This window comes from Macadamia integrifolia, chromosome 2, assembly GCF_013358625.1.
Source record: "Macadamia integrifolia cultivar HAES 741 chromosome 2, SCU_Mint_v3, whole genome shotgun sequence".
Taxonomy (NCBI): Eukaryota; Viridiplantae; Streptophyta; class Magnoliopsida; order Proteales; family Proteaceae; genus Macadamia; species Macadamia integrifolia.
The window spans coordinates 13,100,709-13,110,658 of NC_056558.1; positions in this window are offsets into that span (position 1 = coordinate 13,100,709).

The following is a 9,950-nucleotide window of genomic DNA, read 5'->3' on the forward strand; positions in this document are numbered from 1 at the left end:
AGTAAATGCAAAAGAAGATTTATCTCCTTGAATCAATGCATCAACAAGTTTTTCAATCTTTGATGCTAGCACACCCAACATATCCACTAGTTCCTTCTCCACACGAGGCGTCCTCCTACGTTTCCTAGATGAAGAACCAGTGTTGGGTCCACGCCCTTGACTACGTTGGGTGGATATAGAAGCTGTCATTTCCATAACATCCTCAAAGTTTTGGTCAACGGAAGAAGGATGACAGGTCTCTACACCATCACCGACAGAATCTTGGGCATCATCACCTTCAAAGTCCAAGCCACTCTTGGCAAAACTACCTGTAGGCTGATCATTTCCTATTACAATTGCCATTTTCTTACATTTTTTGATAACTCATAGATCTAATGCTCTCTGCTTCTGGATGGGCCTGTGAGGTATTTTTATGTGAATACTATTAGTTATCCAAGTATTGTGGTATAAAATGTAGAGGGACGATTAGATTGGTTTGCTTATTGAGTGCATACATAATCTAGATAATTCCAGCAACATATAACATTAATATATATATATATATATATATATAGAGAGAGAGAGAGAGAGAGAGAGAGAGAGATATAGATATACTATTCTATATGTTACTCATGCCCAAAACAGAAAGCCATAATTCTATGCATATATGCACTCATGTAGTATGCATGCTAGCATAGGCCTATATAGCAAAAACAATTTCAAAAACACTAAAATAGATGCAACCAATGGAATTTGCATAAATATCAGGATTTTCACATGCTTGAATTGATAACGGAACATGATTCAATTAAAAATCAGCACAAAATTAATACTACTTATTTTATCATGCCAAATAAGTAAGTTTAATAATGATTTAAGCTATCAATCTTGTAAAGCAATACCCAGTAATGTAGAAGTAGATTACACAAGGCAACTACTGATGGGGGCTAATAGGGGCAGGGAAGAAATCCCTGAGAGGGGTCTCAGAGTTGCAGGGGAGAGGGAGAAATCACACTAAGAAGGGAGGGAGGAAGAAAGGAGAATCATTCACACATGCCCGCAGGCTCCACAAATACTCAAACTCAATTCATCTTTTCAATCTGTCTTTTTCAATCGATTACAAGTATATAAATAGGAAATTGAAAAATTCTAACATGGAAAGAAATCCTAAAAGGAAACTAACTCAAAAGGAAAAGGAATCCTGAACCAACTCTAACTATATCCTACGTATGCAACTTCTCAAAAATAAACAGAATAAAATAAACTAAAGATATTAGTCTCCTAAATAAAATAAACTACTAAAATCCTACTAGACCCAAAACCAATATGGATCCGGTTCATCTCTCGCTGGATACCCAGATGGGTATGGATCACTCCATGGGTGCATATCTACATCAACTACCCCCAATGTATTATAGCCCGAACAAATCAAATATGTTTCTACTAAGTCTTGACAGAAACCATAAATAAAAGTAGGGATACAATGCAACAAGAACCAAATTAACCCCCAAAGAACTACTTATAATAACTAGGAACAAAACAGTAGCAAGAACCAGCAAAGACCCAAACCCTAGGAGAGAGAATGACCTGCGGTTAGGGCTATGGAGGGATACTTGCGGTTGGAGATGTGGGGCTCAGATGGAGCCCAAACTAGGGTCGATTGTAGGACCTAGGGTGAGGGACAAAACCTCCAAAGATGGTTGAATTCAATTAGCTGGTGTAGGAGATCTGTATCCAAAGATGGTTAAATTCTATCGGCTGGTGTAGGAGATTTGCACTTTCTTGATTTCAGGCTTTTAGAGAGAGAAATAGGGAGATCTTCAAGAACCGCAGCAGGTGACTTCAACAGGCCTCCAAGTGTGGATCAAGTGGTCCACTTGGAAGGTAGAACAAGACCCTAATAGGGTTTCTTGAACAGAACTCAAAATTGGGAGATGAGGGAGATCGATTGACTTCAAGAACTAGGACCTCTTGCTGGTTGATTCTAGCTTTTAGAAACCTTAACAGATCTAAAAACTCCTTGATCGATTCTCACAGCTAACAATGACTAATAACAGAATTATAAAGTATAGAAAGAAAGAAGCAATCAAGAGAGTCGTGGGTGGGATTGGCTATCTTGGCCCAAGCATCTCAGCCACAACTATCTTGACTGTTTAGAAGCAATTGACTGTAATTATCTTCGTTTATTCAAGTCTGAATTTCTTTTTACAATAGCTCCTCTTTAAATAGAGGGCTGAAGTTACAATAGTAGCAATCATACTCAAATTAGGAGTTGTACTCCTATTAGGACTTAACAATAGAAACCTAGACAAATTAGGTAACTAATTATCTACTAACTAATAGCCACTTAAGGCTGGCCAATGGACCTTATTGATATAAATCAATGGGCCCATCTATGTTAACTGATGGGCCCTTATTAACCAAGGACTAACTTAACCACTTAAGTGGTTCGATGGCTATTTGGGCTACGCTTTCCTCCTGCGATAGCTCAGCTCATAATGTGGATCTTTATCACCCAGTGCATGAGGCACCCTCCACAGTGAGGTCTGGGGAAGGGTCAGATGTGTTGATACTAAGGATTTAGGGTTTGGAATCGAAGATCAGATCCGCCATTGCTTATCCCAATTTAGTCCCGGGTCAACTCACCTGAGTTTTGGCCAGATTAATCTGAGTTTGGGCAAAACAGGGGCTCTGGATGCTTGTCACAACTCACAACCAAATTCCAGATGCAGATCACCAAGTCAAGTCAGATCGGCACTGGTTGATCCTGATAGAATTCATCCAATACAACCGATCCAATCCCAAGTCATAAATCTGTGGTTGACAGAGTAGTCTGTGTATTCAGGTCAAAACAGTACTTCACGAATAAGAATTCAAACGAAAATTTTCACTGGGGAAACAACCACCCCATAAGCCATTAAAAAAGGTCAAAAGAATCATTATCTCAAAATAATTATTATGTAAATTTGTCACCCACAGGAACTGCATACAGCTTTACAGACTCCTCTTTTCCGGGTTGTAACAGCAATTGCCTTCAATATTAGTGGTAATAGTTCAGTCCAGGCCATGTCAGCTGGCCCAAGGATATGACCAACACCACCTCTAGCTACCGGTGGATTGTGTCATCAGTCCATAGGTGGATCCAGTACTTCCATCTTCATGTCGGAGTAGTAAATGAGTTAATGACCCATACCAATGATTTGTGAAGGCGGCAAGGATCTGGTATAGGCCTTGACTAGTTATCATGCAGGCACTGGTATATATGGGCCGGTTCAGCCCCAAGTTATTAAATTCTCCGAATTAAACGCGAATAATTCAGTCGAATAGAATTTTATCAAATTTTACGAATAATTTGGTTCGAGTCCAAATTAAATAAAAAATTCTCGAATTTTATAGATTTTTTTAAAATTCACGAATAATTTCGCTGAATCGAATTTTTTGCGAATTATGCCCAAATTTTATCCCATGTAAAAAAAAAAATTTATCTTGAATAAGTCAATAAGCCGTTAGAAAATAATGTGATTATTATATATTTATTATCCTAATGTTACTTTTCTTCTGTTTTTTAACAAAAACCGATAAAGCTTATCTTTCCTGGTGTAATCTCTTACACTTCTACCCAATAATAATAATAATAAAATCTTTCACCCCATTTTGGTTTGACTAAGTCTTATAGTCGTTACGAGCTCTAGTCTTTAAGGTGAACATGCATGGTGGGTGACGTGGGTCTAGTTGAATTTGAGCTCAGTCCCCCCTCGCAGTCTCTCTTTCTCTAATTCAATTATTTGAGCAATAGGAAATGAGCCTAAAAAAAAAAAAGAGACTAAATATAATATTTTTATCTTTAAAATTTAAAATTAAAATTTTTATATCATTTGTATGTTACGTACATATGATAATTGATAGATAATATGAAACAAGTATTGCAAATATTAAAAATAACATCCAAATTTTTTGCCGCTTTTTATTTTTGTAAACGAATAATTCCCGAATCCAGATCCGAACTCGAATTTTATTATCTTTGCTTTTTTGACCGATATTTTGACCGAATCGTTAAATTGGTGAAACGAATTAATCCGTATAATTCTTCATCTGAATAATTCCCGAATCTGAATTTAATAACTATGGTTCAGCCTGGCCTGGACAGAGAAATGAGGTTTCAAAGTTTCCAAAGTTCTAATTCACAACCTTTTCCTTCATGGGGGTAAGGAAAATGAGTTCATCTAGCTAAGAGCTCTAGGTGAGCCACCTTGAAAATCTTCTCCAAATAATGCAATGTCGTTTCTGCAAATTACAAAAGACATTAAGTAGGAACTTCTTTAGGATCCACTACAAAGTCATCTATAATTAGCACTGCTTTTGTAAACAAAGCCACTTAGAGATGAGATGTCAACCTCAATATAAAGACATAAGAAAATACAAGACAATGACATTGCATTATTCATTTGGGCAGTCTTTCCTACACCCCCCTCTTAATACCATCTTTCTTGAAAAAAACAAAATAAAATTTACTGCATGTTTTCTATACCTGTGGCGTGAAGAATAATTCAGAAGTACTATAGACTTCACTCTATATTCTTTTGAAACTATTTGCTTCAATGAAGAGAGCAAGAAACATGATGCAGTGAGCTCCTCTTATGTACCCCTTACCCCCTTCATATGTTCTAGCTATACATGATTTCAATTTCTGACCAAGAGATCAAAGAAAGAAGAGAACAGACAGAGCTTGAGAAATGGAGCATCTTTTTTTACACCAAATCGGAAAAGACGAGTCTGTAAAGTTGTTAGGACTTCCTGTCAGTGAAAAACTTATAGATCTCTCTGAACTTACAGTCTGTAAATTTTCTTCCTCGCTCATTATGTTTAAGACAGGCACAATGGAAGCAAGAACAATTTTGTGGACAACAAAGCAACTTGAACCACACAAACCTGTAAGAGTACAGTAACCTAGAGGGAAAGACAAGATCTGAAGAGCTTTCAACAAGATACTGGGCAAGCAGTTCTTCTTCAGCTATTGGATTTGCAAAATTCAAAATTATACAGATATTACAATAAAGAAGAAATGACCGAACAACATTCAAGAGCATTGGGGAAACTTCCTTGACTGGCCAAACTGCCCAAAAAGATAGAAGAAGGTGAGGAAACATGTGAAGAAACCTTTGAGTAAAAATTTCAAGCATGTATCACATATACATAGCTAGTGCAATATTGTAATTAAAATAAACTTTTTGAGATTAAATTAGTAAGTTTAATCATGATTCAAGATATAAATCTATATGGATTTAATTCCAAAACACAAATAAGCAGACCAATCTAATCAGTCCACCAAATTTTATAGGCATATAATATCAACACTGATCAAGTTATCAATACCTGATTATATTGATACAGACCAAAGTATTAATCACACCTTCCTTGCCTTATCCCCAAGAAGGAAGGTGCCTCTATTATGCCCAATTTCAGACTCATCTCGCTCTGCAGTCTCCTATACAAGTTCATTGTCAAAGTTCTTACCAATAGGCTTAAGTTGGTGGTTGAAACTTGTCAGTGATAACTGTTCTAATTTCATCACTGAAAGGAGTATCTCGGATAATATTCTCCTTTGTAATGAGATTGTTAGAGAATTTGAGAGGAAATCCCATTCCCCAACAGCTCTCTTGGAAATTGACATCCATATAGCCTTTGACTTCTTGAGGTGGGACTATATTTCTAAGGTTTTGCATAAGATGGGCTTCCCTCTAGTGTTTGATAATTGGATCTACCATTGTATCTCCTCCTTGGGCTTCTCAATGCTATCGATGGAAGTCCAACAGGTTAGTTTCCTTCCGCAGTGGGTATTGGATAGGACTGCCCTCTTTGTGCTCATCTTCACCCTTGCGCTTGATGTTGGGGATGAATGCACAACCACATAGAAGAGACCGAAACAAACAATTACACCCAACATAAGAAATTTAATGTGGTTCAGGATGAATGCCTATATCTACCCGAGAGAACCAAAGATTTTCATTTAACTTGAAAAACTGTATACACCACTCTTCACCTCACAAAATTATCTGCCCCCTTCGCTTGTCAAGGTTTTTCCAATAGAAAAAATATATATAGGGAACCCAAAAACCCAAATCCCTTAACAATTAAAATTCTACCCATGTACATAAATAGGTGGACCATTACACAATACAAGACATACTCAACCCCAACAATTTCCACCTTGGCTTGGATTTTTGAAACAATCCTACAGAAGACCAGTGTTGATTTCATTTCTACAAACTCTACAATCGTCTCCACATATCCGCCATTACCGCTTAGTGTGTCCTTGCCTATCCTCCATACTCAAACCGGTATACCCCCATTAGATGCCCTGTATAGCTCACCCTGTCAGCGCACGATGTGATGTGGCTCCACCTCTCCTACCGCTCTGAAATATCACTACCCCTCACCAAATCCAAAGCAAAAGACAATTGCTTCTTTCTAGAATTGCACTTGTTTATTGCCTAAACCATTTGTAGTCTCATTTGTCCATTTGTACCTCTTGCATGAGTTCCAACAGTAGCTACACTTGTTTTAACACTTCTTTCAAGTCTGTACAAATTCCCAATTATCCATCCCTACATCACAACCATGGCCCCCTTTTGAAAACCTGAGAACTCTATATTTAGATGAGCATAAAAAACCTCTCGAATCCAATGATCTCAGTGAAATCAGATTCTTCCTCAGTTCTACCACATACTTCACCCTAGCACGGTCAAATCCCAAAACAAACTTTCTTTCCGCATTATTTTCCACTATAAAAGTACCACTTTCCAAAGCATGATATGTAGCAAATTGATCCCTGACTAAACACATATGAAATGTAAAACCAGAATCTAAAACCCAATTTTAAGTTTCTATACCTAATGAAACAGTGAAAATGACATCTACATCATCACTCCAAGACCCTTCCACAATAGTAGCATATGATATTTATCTCTATTCTCCTTCTCCCTTTTATCCTCCTTACGCTTCAGAAAATTTCTTTTTACATGACCTTCCTCCTCACAATAGTAACAAGTTATTTTACAACCTTTAGACTTAGTGACCTTGGACTTGTTGAACTTTTAAAGTCTCCCATTTGATTGGTCTCCTCCCTAACGACCACCTACAACCAAGGCCCTACCCTCCTTTGACGCCCCATCACCGTTATTTTTCCGTTGAGTCTTTAATCAACAAAGTAACAATAACCTTGTCAAGTTTGAGAGTATCCTTACGAAACAATAGTATAATCACAATGTGATCAAATGAAGGAGGTAGTGATGTCAGCAAGAGAATTGCTTTGTCCTCTCCTTCGATTTTAACATTTAGAGCCAAAAAATTCCATCAGTATTCTATTGAACTCATCCAAGTACATCTCAGATTTCATTCCTTCTAACAACCAAAGGCCGTATAACTTTTTCTTAAAAAACAGTTGATTTGCCAACGACTTGGACTTATACCTACTCTCCAATTCCACCCAGACTTCTTATGGATCTACCAACTTGATGACCTCACGAAGAACATTATCTATAAGACCTCACGAATAACATTATCTATAAGATACAACTAGATCGTGTTGTTTACGAAATCCCTCAACTCCTATTCATTTTCCTTCATCTCCAACTTTTCTGATTTATTCCTGAGAGCCTTCAGCGTCCCCTCCTGCATAAGAATATGTTCACCCATTGTTGCCACAAAGTGAAGTCATTTTAGCCATTGAAAGTTCTATAGAGAAGATTGAACCCTTCACCACCATTCAATATACCTAACATGTGCCCTCCATGCTTGCCATCAACCTTAACCAACTTTAGCACGGTTGATCTTGGCACGAACAACAACAGGGCAAAATCCGCCCAACTTGTTTATTCCACTACGTCTGGGACATCGAAATAATTAAGATGACCAAACCTCCATATCACACCCTCTGCACAAAGTCAAATTTTCCTACAGAGCCAAATCCATACGATATTGGTTTTGAACTTTTTTCTTTACTTCTTCGTGGATAACCCACTCACTTTATACTCACGTAAAGAGGGAAAAAAAAACTTACTGTAAAACACTCCTCTCTCCCTTGATGTGCGTGAAACCCACCCACTTTGTTTTCCTCACAATTCCCTTTCTAATGACGGCTTCCTACGTTTAATTTGTTTAATTCCAAAAAAAAAAAAAACTCACTACGAACTATACGATTAGGGCACCTTCTCCCTCCTTTTCTTGAGTTGTTTTCAAAGGGTTAGCTCTGATTTATTTTATACACAAATCAAGTTAGGATGATTTATCTTCTTCTCTATCCGAATTGTACCTTGGAACAATAACACTCTACAACGATTTGTAGGACCCTGCTTTGATACCATTTGTTGGGGACGAATGCATAACCACGAAGAAGAAACCAAGCAAACAAACACACACAACATAAGGAATTTAATGTGTTTCAGCACGAATGCTTACATCCACCCCAAGAGAACCAGAGATTTTTCACGAAACTGAATCTCCTTACACCACTCTCCACCCTACAAAGTGATGTCCCCTTTACTTCTCAAGGTTTTTTCCACAAAGACAATATATATAGGGAACCCAAAAACGCTAATCCCCACACAATTACAATCCTACCCCTGTACATGTAAAGGACCCAAAACCTAAACCAATTACAAATGCAAGCTTAGTATAATTATGTGGACCATTATAGAATGCAAGACATACCCAACCCTAACACTTGAAGCTCTCTCCATAAGCATCTAGTGTCGTACATACCAGAAGCTTATATCTCCCATCCCAAAGTGTAAGCTCCTTAGCGTTCCCACCTTGCCTTTCATCTTATTTACTACTTTATCCTCTGTTGCATACTATTTCGAAATGTTTTACCCTATATTGAATAGAAATTGGGAGTTGACCAGAAAATTATTGGTTCAAAATGTTTTAATTGTTGATCTGAAAGATCCTAACAAATATATGTGATCCTAACAATGAGCAAATCTCTAAAAAAAGGTGGCGTCTAGAACCCAGTGAGCCAGCCAAACCATTATGAGGTAGTAATAATCATATTCCTGCTAAAATCCAACGAGACTTTTCCCTATCAATAGTGCACAAAATTGTGCAGAATGAAAAAAGTTGTCCAATTTTTGATTTTCTGCCGATGAACTATCAAACAATGCCCACACAGAAGAAAAAAAAAAAAAAAAAGTGACCATATCATCCCACCCAACACCAACCTGACTTAAAACATGGCAGTTGATCTCTCTGACTTTTCTAATGGGTGCAAACTAATAATCAAAACTAGAATTCGAATATGTAAGGGAAGAGAGCTTTAGTAAAGTTAACTTTTGTCATATAAAGAATTGTTCGGGATGGCGTCTTTCTTGCACAGTAAGGAATAACTTAAAAATAAGAGACTACGTTGCAGAAGGTGAGACACCACGTGGATTTCAAGGCATTTCTAGACCCTAAAGTAATGTAATATCCCCATCTGCTGTGATCATTATTAGTAGGTCTCATTATTTTAATGGACATAAAACCAAGGATCTCAAAGAATTACTTAATGGGTTTTCTGAGAACAACGCACTGGTTATGGGGAACTCAATAAACCCATATACAATTAATCATATTTAACATTCTGGAATGAAGAACTGCCTACTACAAGACATCTGAAATCCACCCACTCCCCCAAGTATTAGGAACGTTCAGGTTTCACAAATCAGAAGTTGCAATTCTAAATCAGGGAATGCAAGATGAATTCACTTCCTCGGATTTTACAAATTTGAGCAAAAAGTTCTTTCATGTAACAAATAAACACATTGATAGTATAGCCACAAGTTTCAAATAAGGAATTTCAATTTAGTTTAATTTAATTTACAAACCTAACATAATATGTTCAGAAGACTTACACAACTCTCCTAGATCTCCAAGATCCACTTAATTCCTCTTCTTTATAGCTTTCTGGATCTCCATATGTTTCCGAATCACAA